General features: G+C 38.8%; 1 protein-coding gene across 1 annotated transcript in view; it reads left to right on the top strand.

The window, feature by feature from the left end:
- mafa (MAF bZIP transcription factor a) overlaps window positions 1-10,669 on the top strand; it is a 195,469-nt gene extending 184,800 nt beyond the window's left edge. The window contains exon 3 of the mRNA XM_061880829.1: window positions 190-10,669. The gene's annotated coding sequence lies outside the window, so the exon portion shown is untranslated. The remainder of the gene's footprint in view (window positions 1-189) is intronic.
- The last annotated feature ends 3,581 nt before the right edge of the window (window positions 10,670-14,250 follow it).

Here is a 14,250-nt window from a genome sequence, read left to right on the forward strand (position 1 = left end):
GTCACTATAAACCCTGCGTGCTGAGACAAAAGTACCATACAGCTTCTAATGTGGTCTTCACTTTCTTATGCTACACATTATGCGCGATGGTTCCAGGGAAGCGCTACAGTTCATGCATGTGTGAGTGTCTGGTTGTCTGAGTCACAAAATAATGAGACTGTCCATTCCTCTTCTTCTTTCTTTGCACAGACAACTCCACAACTGAGCAGTGAGGACATCAGAGCGGCTGATCAATCACGTGAAGACACCCACAAAGCACAACATTCAAAAATTGTCTTCACCGGGGAACAAAAGACAGGACCTGCTGAAATCCCTCAAAATGGCAACTTCTGTCCCCTTCCCTGATATTTTAACTTCAGCTTTTTTCTACGAAACAAAAAAGGGGGAAAAAAGACTCAACATGAGAGACAGTGAAATCGAGAGGACAACTTTCTCGTCAGCAGGAACTGCACTGATGCATGCTTCTGTAAATAATTCATAATAAAACCCATACTCTAAAACCGGGACACATACCAAGTCGTTTTCACCATACCATAAACTTTCACGACTGTGGGTAGTCCTCATGGCCCACCATTTTCCACATGAAGCCACTACTCTATTCAGACACCATGTAATTATCATTTCCAGTATCATTTCTCTTCAGCTTATTGTGACTGTAAACAAGCTAAAGTGCTTCCAATTATCACTGGCTTGTTCTCCGAACACCAATATCTACTTCAGCATATGTAAATAGAGATGGATGACAGCATGAAAACACCATAATGTGTATCATTGCAGCTCCAGAGTATCATAGCTTTCAACTTCCATATGTGTAATTTTAAACATCCTTTCTATGATAACGTATTTTCTAATAGTTACATGAAAAGTGTTTTCTATACTGCATCGAGATCTTACTGCGTAGGTACATCTATTTGTAGACAAGCTTACAGCTATTACAAGGCAACACACAATTTCTAGCTGTGAAAAAAGAAAGTCATACCTAAAAGGAAACGTTGGTGAATCAGTGGGTTGAACTTAACTTGAAAAAAAGTTATATAAATATTTATATTGATACCATTCATATGTTTTCTTTCGTTCAGTAGCCTACTGTATGTATTATTTACTATAGCTGCCACGGCTGCCAACCCAGATGGAGGAACTGTGGCTTTGCATGGTTGCATAAGGTGCTTTCATTCCAGCCTAATACTCTGGGAGAAAGAACACCTCCACCATAGATTGTAGATATGAGGACACCGCAACCTCTGTCTTCAGTGGACCATTAAGATCAAATGGACAGATAAGATGCCATACCAGTGCACGGACAACCTCAACTGGGACACAGGCAACCTTTACATGGTCAACAGGGAACTGAACACCTCACCTCTACCGTACATCCCCTACCTCTTACTTTGTGGTGACTTCTCTACAATCCCGTCAGTCAAGTCAGTCCACTCTCCCCCGCTGCATGCCAAAGTGTTGGATGCAACAGACAGATGTTACGCAGGGGGAAAGTAAAATAATATTTCAGTTACGGTAGATGCTCAGTGACATAAACAGTCAAGGCTCACAGGTTCACAACCAAAATACAGCATTGCTCACATATGCCACTGTAAATACTGTATGTACAATATGTCAACTACGTATAGCTCGGGATGCTGTACTCTGCATGTTGTGTTCTAGAAGGATAGGCATCACCAGTTCTCCCCTCAAGTAGCTCATGTAGTTTTACTTCACATATCCTTACATTCAGCCAAGTAGGCAGCAGTGTGGTGCCAATAGGTCTTAAACTCTTTGAAGGGACACGTAACCACACTTTTGATGTGGGACAGAAACTGGCCACAGTGAGCGTGGGTGGGGGTGAAGAGAAAAAGTGTGGGGAACTGGGGCACGCCAATTAAATGGCAGTCACAAAGTGGCAAAGCGCATCCTGCCAGAAGCTGTCCATTCATCTAACGTCAAAGGGTTTTGTACATCTCGATGAGTCGACATACTGCCGGTGAAGTCCAAAACCGGAGCTGAAGAGAGCAAGAGTTTTAAAAAAGAAGGGGGTGTCAAGTCTATGCTCTGTCTAACCTTAAAAGGTAACCCGTTTTTTCTGGAGGACCACATCATAGAGTTTAAAAAAAAAAAACTTGACCTGAACATTTTGGGCTGTCATGACCTCGTGTCCTACTTCACGTTTACTACAAACGTTGTATGTGCTAATGAGCACGAGTGTCAGCTCACCCAAATGCTCGGCCCTGATGTTACTCATCTGCTCCCTGTTCTACCTTTCATTTAAGAAAATGCATTTAACAAAAAAAAATCCATGCGTACAATCAGTCACTTTGTTGCAACTGTTGATAATTTGACAGGATGCATGCTATTTTCTAGCAATGACCCGGCCCAGGATCACAGTGTATGTTATACACAGGGAGAAAACCATCAAGATATACACCCTTTTACAGCCTGTGTTATAAAACATTTGCGTGCATTTACGGTATGTCTTGGAAGTGAAGTACTATTTAAGCACTAGTCCCATTTACTCACACAGATTCAGTAGAGGAGGTGTAGGTTCAAAACTAAATTCAGAAAGGTTGGTATGTTTTGAGATGTATGAATTCTGACATACTCACTGTATTTTCAGAGCTACAGGTAACACTAATGGTTGTAAGCCATCAAACATACGGAGAAAACTGAGGATGTAATATAACACGCTTGCATTTGCAGTGCTCTTTTCATGTCGATTAGGTTATCTATTCACTCGTTGGTCTCATTATGATCCTTGGTTTAAGATGTAGATAAATATCTAAAGTGACTGATAAGTAGTCTTCGCTGTAACATAACAGTCAAAATGGGTTATAAAAGTGTAAAAATAAATAATATCATTACTGTATGAATACTCACCCTGCCGTGCAGGTACAGCCAGCTGTGAGGACATAGTTCCAAGTTGTTTTTTTTACGATGATCCAGGCCTCGTACATATCCATCTTGCGTCCTTGTCTTTGGCTGAGCCAGTGTTATAGTTATACTATGACTCGGGATGGAAATCAAAAACCAATTCTTAACAAGAACCGGTTCCCAGTGTATCAACTCCTTTGAATCGCTTGACATTTTGTCAAATTGTGTAATTTCCACATTATTTATTTTGTTAAATTCTACAGAAGAATATTTATTAATTATTTCATTTGTTTTCAAATGTATATACAGTAAAACGTACCTTTTTTCTTCTATGCTACAGATGTGACCTCTCTGTAGGCCATCTAAAGTCAAGTTACCTTGAAACTAAACTAATTCACCTGTTGTTCTTTTTTTTCCGAATAAGAATCAATAAGACAACCCTTAAGGAACCAAAACGCAGAATCGAAAGTGGAATCGGAACAGGAAAAATCTTATCATTATAACTATGACAATGACTTGAATGCAACTACTCTCTTGTGTGTTCGCTAGGCTTATCCACCAAATACTGTATGTGTATATATTTTGCCACTTAGATCTTCTGTCCCTTCGGTGATACAACACAATGATTCGGATTGTCGGATGTCGATTACCTTTCACGGAAGTTAATTTATAAAAGTAACTTTTTAGATTTTCTGTTGATAATCCACTTGCATATTTTGAAAGAACTCAAACTTTGTCGTACCTTTGGGACCTAAATGCACGTGCATGTACACCAACTTGATGACTTTTTGCTACCAGTAATAGGATATATAGAATATGCACACAAAATATTCATTTTCCTCTGTCAGACACGCACATAAACACAGTAGTCTAAAGAGAAAGACAGTATGTAAACATGTTGTCTACATAATAGGATTGTTCAATGGGTAAACAATAGGCAGTTTCCCTAATCACAGGTCAAATGTATATTACTCACTTGGCCATGTTGTAAATATATTAAGATGATGAATATGTGGAAAGGAGGGTGGGGAGCATTGACATGAATGGTAGGGAGCTCAACTGTTTGAATGCAGTTATCATATATTGTATACGGACAATACATCTCCTATGCCTCATTCCTTTCCTTGCAAATGTGTTGTGCAGCACATAAGTGTCAGTAAGGGGATAGACCGCAGTGCACTTTCAGCTGATTAACTTCTAGGCCTTTATTTGATTACCTTCTTGACAGTGATCCTAACTAAGAAGTGCACGTCCATCTGATTGGACACCCAATTAGTGTCAAATTAGGGGTAAAAAAGTGTTCCGCCAAACTTATTTGGGTTGGTGATGCTGCTAGAAATTGCAGTGTAACTGAAAAGTGCTTGGCATCACATGCCTGGTGGGGTGTCACGTTTATTAGTGACCTCAAGCCAGACATGTTTGGAGTGGAGGGGGTGGGGTCAAAGGTGAAAGGATTACAGTGTAAAAACCCATGGCAAATGCTGTGCTCTAATCCTTCGCCCCCGGCATACACACAAATCACACACATGCAGGCATTGAAATGCACAAACTCAATGGACAACTCTTAAAAGTGGTCACTTTGTTTCGGTTTTGGAAATGGACACAGGGACAGTAGCAAAGGCTTGGTCTAGTCACTAGGAAACAGACTTTACGCTATACAACTAATGACGGCAAGGAATTCTAGAGCCTTTAAAGCCCATCCTCCCTCTTTATTCTGAACAACTGCAAATAAGCATGTGCTTTGTGTGAGCAGTTAGGCATCAAGCCCCCTTGCTGAGAGAGGAGATCGCCCAAGAAGATTTAAGAAGGAATATAGAAAATCGGATTAACCAAAAAGCTCTAAGCAGACATGAGAGTAATAGCACTGATAAATGCTGTACAACAAATCTTCGGCATCTGATTAGGTAATGGGGGAAAACAGACAATTTAAACTTGTATTTGTCATCCCCTACGTAAGAGAGTCTTGTAGAATTAGACCGCAAACATATGGACTTTGGTCAAAGCTGGAAAGAAAGGGGTTTATGAATATGTACAATGCAACTTTTAAAATAAATAAAATGATAAAGAAATAGCCAGCAGGTTTAGACAGGTGGTATTCCACGTGCTACATTGAGCTGTACAGTCAGCTTTCTGACAGCATGATTTAATGCCCTAATTGCATGCACAATTGGTGACACTAATGTTCTGAATTTAAAAAACAAAATACATCTAATGGACTTTCTGGCGGAGGACACAAGCGTATTTGGACCCTGCAAGGATTGCTTTCTCCTCTTTAGGTGGGAGTAGCAAAGGATGTTAGAACTGCTGGCTGGACATCAGGCTTCACAATGTTAACACAAGTGGCTTAAGAGGATATGCTAGGATACATGCTATTCCCCCTGCTGTGAACAAGGCGTAATCCTTCAGTTTAAGAGTGAAAAGTTAGGAGCATCCACAGAGTTATGCATATATCCCCTTCATCCTCTCCCATATAGCAGAAAGTGTAAGCCAGCAAGCGATAACCATATGCTATCAAAGTCTTCCCCTCAAGTGTACAACTCTCCCGTCCAAAGGCAAAAACCTAGTAACTCACTTCTAGCTGATTTTGAGAAAACAAAGGAAAACCAATCTATCTTGATGCTGTCTTACAAAGATTAAAAAGTCATCAAACGTATAGATGTTTTCTTGAGCTTTCATTTTCTTGCCGATTGAGCCATGGATTGAATCTGCTCTCATGAACGTGTGCCCTTTCTCCAGATATTTTATCACAATCTCGGGGGGCCCCGTTCTGCGTTTGCACATTGGGCAAGAGCCGTGTACAGCGTCCAGTTTTAACTTTGACCTCCACAGTTATCTGCCCAAAAGAGTATGCAAGGGGAAGAATCAAGAACAATACATTTAATGAAGGTGCTTGCAACGTCCTGGGCCAATCTTCCAAATATCCCCTCGTGCCATAATATCACATAATCAGGTTGACCGTCGGCCCCCATTCGTGCAAATGTCTCATTAAAGACAATAAGGTGACTGACAAAGAAGCTCCGATTGGTCCCTTGAGATACTAGGTTCTTCTGTTGTATCTACGCGGTTATGTGGTAGTTGCTAGGTCCTGCCATGCGCGTAACAGCTTGCTTACGGAACAAATTACAATATCGCATACACTAATGTAAAGCATATCACCTAGGAACTCCAAAATTATTATTAGCTCAGTTTTGACCAAAATTGAGTTACTGGGTTTTGCCTTTGGACGGGAAACTCCAGCCTGCTTAATCACCATATCGTTAAATGGACAAGACAAAATGTATTATGGCGTTAATAACGTTAAAGAAATATAACCATACGCGTACATACATAGGATAACAACACATTTTACTTGGCTTTGTTCCTGCAACCCGTCCATCCATCAATTTTCTACCGCTTATTCCCTTTTGGGGTCGCGGGGTGCGCTGGCGCCTATCTCAGCTACAATCGAGCGGAAGGCGGGGTACACCCTGGACAAGTCGCCACCTCATCGCAGGGCCAACACAGATAGACAGACAACATGCACACTCACATTCACACACTAGGGCCAATTTAGTGTTGCCAATCAACCTATCCCCAGGTGCATGTTCCTGCAACCAGGGGAGATATTTCCATCAATGCTAGTAAGCAAAATCATGCAAACAACTACCCAACACATGCCCCTAAATAAACAATGTTCAGATTAAACTAGCAGATCCAAAACGTTTGTGTTTGTTCCTTTTAGTTAACCCTAAGGGGACAAAGGCTGACTATTTTGTCCATTCTGTATTTTTTTACTATATTTTGGCCATCATTTTCTTTGTCTTACTCCATTATACATAATTTTTCCCTAGGAGGGCTCTTTTCATGTTAAATATAAAAATGTCAATGTCCAATAATTTCACAGGTGTACGATACACTGCTAGTTATTTAACAATACCCCAAAGCTGAATAGGACAAACTGTATAAGCATTTTGGACTTATATTTGCATTTTTTTGGTTTGTTTTTTCACTCAAATCTCTCAATCAACTTCAGCCCCTTACAAAAATGTCAAACGTGTAATCTTTTTTCCTCTTTAATTTAAAAGGGGACATATCATGATTTTAATCCATAGTTAAACCCATCCTTGTGGTCCGGATCAGTGGTTCCTAAAATGTTTTCACCAAGTACTATTTTAGAAAACACTCGTCTCTCCAAGTACCATCTTAATGACCAATATTAAAATACAGTAGTATTCATTAAAAACAAAGCAGAGGTTTTATTTTAACAAGCATATTTAATATTAAACATCAACAGCAACTGTGTTTCCAATGCAGGTTCTCGCAAAATAAAAGTGATATTTCTAAAATTTCAACAGAGTACATTTTGGACTTGTAGGTGGTTCCATTAAAGGGTGTGTTGCGTCATGAGCTGTAATTCTCATCTATTTATTGCGACTCCATGGTTTTGGAGCTGTGAAGACAAAGGCAGCGTGTGATCGCTCAAAGGCAACGTCCTTACCTTTGGCAGTAGACACGACAAAGGGATTTTTGGGAGAGAATTGTGAACAAGGAACTCACGGACATGTCATGTCCGGTGTTCAGGTGTGTAAAAAAAGTGTTCAATTCTTGCTTGTGCAACAGACTTCAATATCGAAACGTCTGAAAAACCACCTCATGCTTTGGTGTAAATTATGCTTAAATTTTGTTCCACAGTCTATCTAAAAGCTGTTTGATTCTGGAGGCCTTCTCAGATTGCAAATGAAACCACGCCCCACCCACTGAAAGTATCATAATTTATCTTTTGAAAATGTCCAACGTTTAAATATACATCTCGCAGTCGTCTATTAATTTTTCCAGACATTTTTGAAAATAATCTTCATAAATGTTTTATAGATTCACAGCATTAAGTACACCTACGCGCCTGTCAATCGATTAATAAAGTTGCTTTTAGCAGCATTTATAGCACTACATGTTGGTGTTGTTATGCACATGCCAAGGTTATATGAAACAAATATTTTCTCCTGACTTTTTTATCATATTTTGGCTCCTCCTGCTCTGGCTGAGAACTTGACATGATGACCAAATGAGCACGTCCACTCCGCGATGACTTCACGTCATAGCCAGATGCTAAACCCCGCAAGAGAGGCATCCAAAACTGATTGTAAGCCTTATGATTTGACGCTTTAGCATTGTTTAACACATCCAACTCCATTTAAAGTCAGTATTCATAGTCAGAAGAGACAAAATTAATTCACCATCCTTTAGTCGAAAACTAAGTCTAAGAAGGCCTTTTGATGAAATGATGTCAGTTTTCAATTAGTATAAATTTGCAAGAGTTATTTTACTAACTTAAACTTGTGACTTTATCTGACCAAAGTATTTTTAAAATAAAAAACATTGCACGATTGATGATACATGTTTATTTATGAATTAGAGCAAAATAAGTAAAACTACGGGATTTTTACTGTTTGGCTTTGAAGATAATTAAAATGGAATGTCCCCAAAGAGTTAAACTTCCAAACACTTTCTCAATATCTCAATTCCGTGGGTCAGCTCCTAAGTTTGTATGTAGTGTAAAACTGCTGCTGATCGACAATTAAAGAGTTATGGCTCCTCATATCACATCAAGGAGAGCCCACGTCTCAGGTAGGAGAGGTTAATTTGAGCATGGCCCTCATTTCAATTGTACTGTTGTAAAGGTGTGTATTATTTCCCACATGGGCCTGAATGAAGACTTTGATTAGTCAAAAAAGTAGGCCCTGGGCCGGCTGCGTCCGAGGGGTCGTAAGCGGCGCTAACAGCTTCTAGGGTCTTATTGCAATGGCGATCAGCCCCTTGCCACTTGGCCTCCGTGACCCCCCGTCGGAGATAAGCTTCATGGGAAAGCCCATTAACATGCTAGTGGAGCCGCTTGCCTCCTTTATCAGAGGCGGTTATGTGAAATCGAGTGTTTATGGACCCCCAGTGAGGACACAGAGCAGCTGATTGCCTATATGAAAGGCTGGGTGTAAATGAGCTGGAGGTGGACAATGGACCTGTACTTGTGGGGAGAACTGAGGATATGACGCTGGTGTTTTTTCTTATTTACCGAGCAATATCTTTTTGCAATACCCCATGAGGAGGTTACCTAGCCATGAATCGCAAACAAGTCTTCCTTTTCTTACTAAGATATGCTAAGTCATCCAATGTACATATGCATATAACACTGTACTATATTTTCCTGTTATTGTTGTTTAAATGACCATTATGTTTCACTGATTTTGTAAAGACCCTTTTCCCAATGGCTGCCTTTTATTACTTGCATTTTTCCCACAGACGCACAAATACGACAGTGGTGTCAGAAGTGGTACACTTTCTAACAGCCATTGAGAGACCCTTTCAGTTTGTCTGCAGTGATGGATGGTGTCTTCTTACTCATGATGAGGCTGTACTGTTTTTACTGGACAGACAGAGGGAGAAAGATACAGTCTCAGCTTAATGTCCTGCGCTGGTGCTGTGCATGCGCTTTCCTATTTGATTTTCCATTCAAGGCACAGTTAACATCATAAATTAACTTTTCCAAGTATTCCTCGCAGAGAAACTGGCACGTAATAGAGACAAATAAGAAATAAAAAAAATCTGGTCTGTGTTATGCAAAGTAGTCAAACACATAGCTTGCAGTATTAAGCTATTCCTTTGTATCAATGGAGTTTTCTTAGTCATGAAAGCATTCTATTTTACTGTATGTGCATGTACTGTGTACTCAACTGACCAGTATTAGACTGCTGTGGGATCACCGACCCAAGAACAACTACTGAAAACAAACTGTGGAGACCGCTTTTAGCCAACGTCTGTAAATAGGATGTAAATACCAAACACCTATGCATGTTATTGTAAAAGCAATTTGTTCAGGTACTTTTGTAATCCCAAATTCTCATATAGCATGGAAGGAAAAAGATAAAAAAAAATAACAATTACACTGCATATGGTTTGTAAAAAATTAAAAGCAGAAGACATCTAATTGCTGTTAATGTTTTCTTACCGATACCTGATGCATCGGTCTGACAATTACAGTCCTCTCCTTGTATAATTCATCCATGTTTTTATGTTTTATAAGATTCGACAGATGCAAGAAAGGACCATACAATAATTTGCTGAACATTTCAGTGTGGGAAATAAGAAATGGCATATGCGCACACAGTCAAGGGATTAAGTTTAAACACGGAAAATGTTGGGCAGGCCCTTTTGTTATCTCTATGGAAGTAACTCTTCACCAGCTGTAAAGTGTGCTGCTGTTTTTGAAAAAGGCCAACAGTTCAAATGCAATATTGAAAAAATTAAGCTGGAGACAAAAAACAGAATGTATTCACATCAAGAAAAATGTCCAGATTTTGATTTGAAATCTAATATTGTATCTAATCCACATTTGTCTCCACTCTAAAAACTTGGATGTCACATTTTATGATGATCACAATGAGGGACCAGTGGTGAAGATGTCTGATTTCAAAAGAGTGTTTATTTTCCACAATATTCAATCCCAAGGCGCTCATTGTCGACGGAAGTGTCTAATTTTTAACCTGTGCTAAAGATATTTTAACTTTAATAAATAATTATTGTAACAATATCGTGTGTTGTTCTAGCCTATCCTTTCAGGTGGTGCAAATACGAGGGGTGAAAACTGAACAAGACAAAGAGAAAACCATATCAGCTCAAAGTGAATTACAGCCGTTCTTCTCGAAGGAGAAACAATGTCTGTCTTTTGCACACATTATATTTGAGATGAAATACGGAGAAGTCTCAGATGGATGACTTTTGACCTCTTCCCACTCTGCTCTTCTGAAATGTGAAGTCAAGAGGTTACGTCCCAAATAAATTTGGTTAAAATTTGTATATGAACAAACATCTGCACATTTGTGTTTGTGTGTATTCATTTTTTTTTTTTTACATTTTCAACCAATGTGGTAAATTACAAATCAGAATGAATATTTAGAATATAATAGAATAGAATAGAATGGGCTTTATTGTCATTACATTTGCATATAATGAGATTAAGGACTCCAACTTAAGGTACGGTGGTGGGAACAAATATGGGATATAAATAAATTACACAAGAGGTAATAAAGACAAAACTAAGAATTGAAATAAACAGAATACTCTCCAATTAAAACAATAAGCAATCCTGTACAATATACAAAACACTACACAAATACAAAATACTGTACAATATACAAAATAAGACAAGAGTACTGGATAAATAAATATTCAGTTATCATTACCAAAGGATGTCATGTTTCACATTGTCAGTATGGTTGCTTTTATAACATCACGTCCACAATGGTTTGTACCCAGAACACAACTTCCTAGCTGACACATTTTGAGTATTTAGCTCACTTTCTAACATTTAACCTATTTTAACTAATTTTCTTCACGTTTGAGGTAAAAATACAATTTCAAGGTATAATGCAAATGTTAATTTAATCTTAAATTTTAATGTTAATTGTAAAGTATACATGTTAAATCTAAATCTTAATGAAACATAAACTTACATTATAAATGTCAAACTAAATATTAAATGGTGAATATAAATCTGAATGTCAAATATAATTATTTTAATGTTTAAATCTAAATGTCTCATCAAATATACAAACCCCGTATCCATATGAGTTGGGGATTTGTGTTAGATGTAAATATAAACGGAATACCGTGATTTGCAAATCATTTTCAACCCATATTCAGTTGAATATGCTACAAAGACAACATATTTGATGTTCAAACTGATAAACAGTTTTTTTTTTGCAAATAATCATTAACTTTATAATTTGATGCCAGCAAATAGTCAAACAGTTTAAGAACAACATTTCTCAAAGTGCAATTTCAAGAAATTTAGGGATTTCAACATCTACGGTCCATAATATCATCAAAAGGTTCAGAGAATCTGGAGAAATCACTCCACATAAGTGGCATGGCTGGAAACCAACATTGAATGACCGTAACCTTCGATCCCTCAGACGGCACTGAATCAAAAAACGACATCAATCTCTAAAGGATATCACCACATGGGCTCAGGAACACTACAGAAAACCACTGTCACTAAAAACAGTTCGTCGCTACATCTGTAAGTGCAAGTTAAAGCTCTACTATGCACAGCGAAAGCCATTTATCAACAACATCCAGAAACGCCGCCGGCTTATCTGGGCCCGAGATCATCTAAGATGAACTGATGCAAAGTGGAAAAATGTTCTGTGGTCTGACGAGTCCACATTTCAAATTGTTTTTGGAAATATTCGACAAAGTGTCATCCGGACCAAAGGGGAAGCGAACCATCCAGACTGTTGTCGATGAAAAGTTCAAAAGCCAGCATCTGTGATGGTATGGCGGTGCATTAGTGCCCAAGGCATGGGTGAAGGCACCATTAATGCTGAAAGGTACATACAGGTTTTGGAACAACATATGCTGCCATCAAAGCGCCGTCTTTTTGATGGACGTCCCTGCTTAGTTCAGCAAGACAATGCCAAACCACATTCAGCACGTGTTACAACAGAGTGGCTTCGTAAAAAAAAGAGTGCGGGTACTTTCCTGGCCTGCCTGCAGTCCAGACCTGTCTTCCATCGCAAATGTGTGGTGCACTATGAAGCATAAAATACGACAGCGGAGACCTCGGACTGTTGGACGACTGAAGCTCTACATAAAAGAATGGGAAGTAATTCCACTTTCAAAGCTTAAACAATTAGTTTCCTCAGTTCCCAAACATTTATTGAGCGTTGTTAAAAGAAAAGGTGACATAATACAGTTGTGGACATGCCCTTTCCCAACTACATTGGAACATGTTGCAGCCATGAAATTCTAAGTTAATTATTATTTGCAAAAAAAAGTAGTGCATTCAATTGAATATGGGTTGAAAAGGATTTGCAAATCATTATATTCCGTTTATATTTACATCCAACACAATTTCCCAACTAATATGGAAACAGGGTTTGTACTACAGAATCACAATGTATTCTGTTTTTCAGTTCTATTCTATTTATAGTATATTCCTATTAACTTATGCTGTTTATAACCTACTGTATTTATATCCTATTCGATTTAAAGTATATTCACTTACTATTGTTTTTGTGGAACTCATTGGGCTAAATCTGGGATGTTGGGTGGTAAACGTTGAGCCAGCTCATGTGTCTCATGTGTGTTGGTATGACAATAAAGTTATTTGAATCCTTATGGACACTGACTCTCTGTAAAAACTAAGAGAGACTTGTTATAAGTGTTATTTTCCTCAGTTCTCTCTATTATGTCTGACACAGCAGTACAAACCCCGTTTCCATATGAGTTGGGAAATCGTGTTAGATGTAAATATAAACGGAATACTATGATTTGCAAATCATTTTCAACACATATTCAGTTGAATATGCTACAAAGACAACATATTTGATGTTAAAACTGATAAACATGTTGTTTGTGTGCAAATAATCATTAATTTTAGAGTTTGATGCCAGCAACACGTGACAAAAAAGTTGAGAATGGTGGCAATATGTTGTGATAAAGTTGAGGACTGCTCATCAAACACTTATTTGGAACATCCCACAGGTGTGCAGGCTAATTGGAAACAGGTGGGTGCCATTATTAGGTATAAAATCAGCTACCATGAAATGCTAAGCAATTCACAAACAAGGATGGGGCGAGGGTCACCAATTTGTAAGCAAAAAACCCATTTTTCAACATTTCTCAACAAGCTATTGCAAGGAATTTAGGGATTTTGCCATCTACGGTCCGTAAAATCATCAAAAAGTTCAGAGAATCTGTAGAAATCACTGCACGTAAGCGATGATATTACGGACCTTTGATCCCTCAGGCGGTACTGCACCAAAAACCGACATCAGTGTGTAAAGGATATCACCACATGTGCTCAGGAACACTTCATAAAACTACAGTCAGTAACTACAGTTGGTCGCTACATCTGTAAGTGCTAGTTAAAACTCCACTATGCAAAGCGAAGGCCATATATCAACGACACCCAGGAACGCTGCCGGGTTCACTCGGCCCGACCTCATCTAAGATGGACTGATGCAAAATAGAAATGTGTTTTGTGGTCTGACGAGTCCATATTTTAAATTATATTTACTGTGGACGTGGTGTCCTCCAGAACAAAGAGGAAAATAACCCTACGGATTGTTAAAGGCGCAAAGTTCAAAAGCCAGCATCTGTAATGGTATGGGGGTGTATTAGTGCCCAAGCCATGGGTAACTTACACATCTGTGAGGCACCATTAATGCTGAAAGGTCCATACAGGTTTTGGAGCAACATATCTTGTCATCCAAGCAACGTTATCATTGACGCCGCTGCGTATTTTAGCAAAACAATGCCAAGCCACGTGTTACAATAGCGTGGCTTCGTAGTAAGAGAGTGCGGGTACTTTCCTGGCCCGCCTGCAGTCCAGACACGTCTCCCATGGAAAATGTG

The sequence above is a fragment of the Nerophis ophidion genome, linkage group LG02, assembly GCF_033978795.1.
Source record: "Nerophis ophidion isolate RoL-2023_Sa linkage group LG02, RoL_Noph_v1.0, whole genome shotgun sequence".
Lineage (NCBI taxonomy): Eukaryota > Metazoa > Chordata > Actinopteri > Syngnathiformes > Syngnathidae > Nerophis > Nerophis ophidion.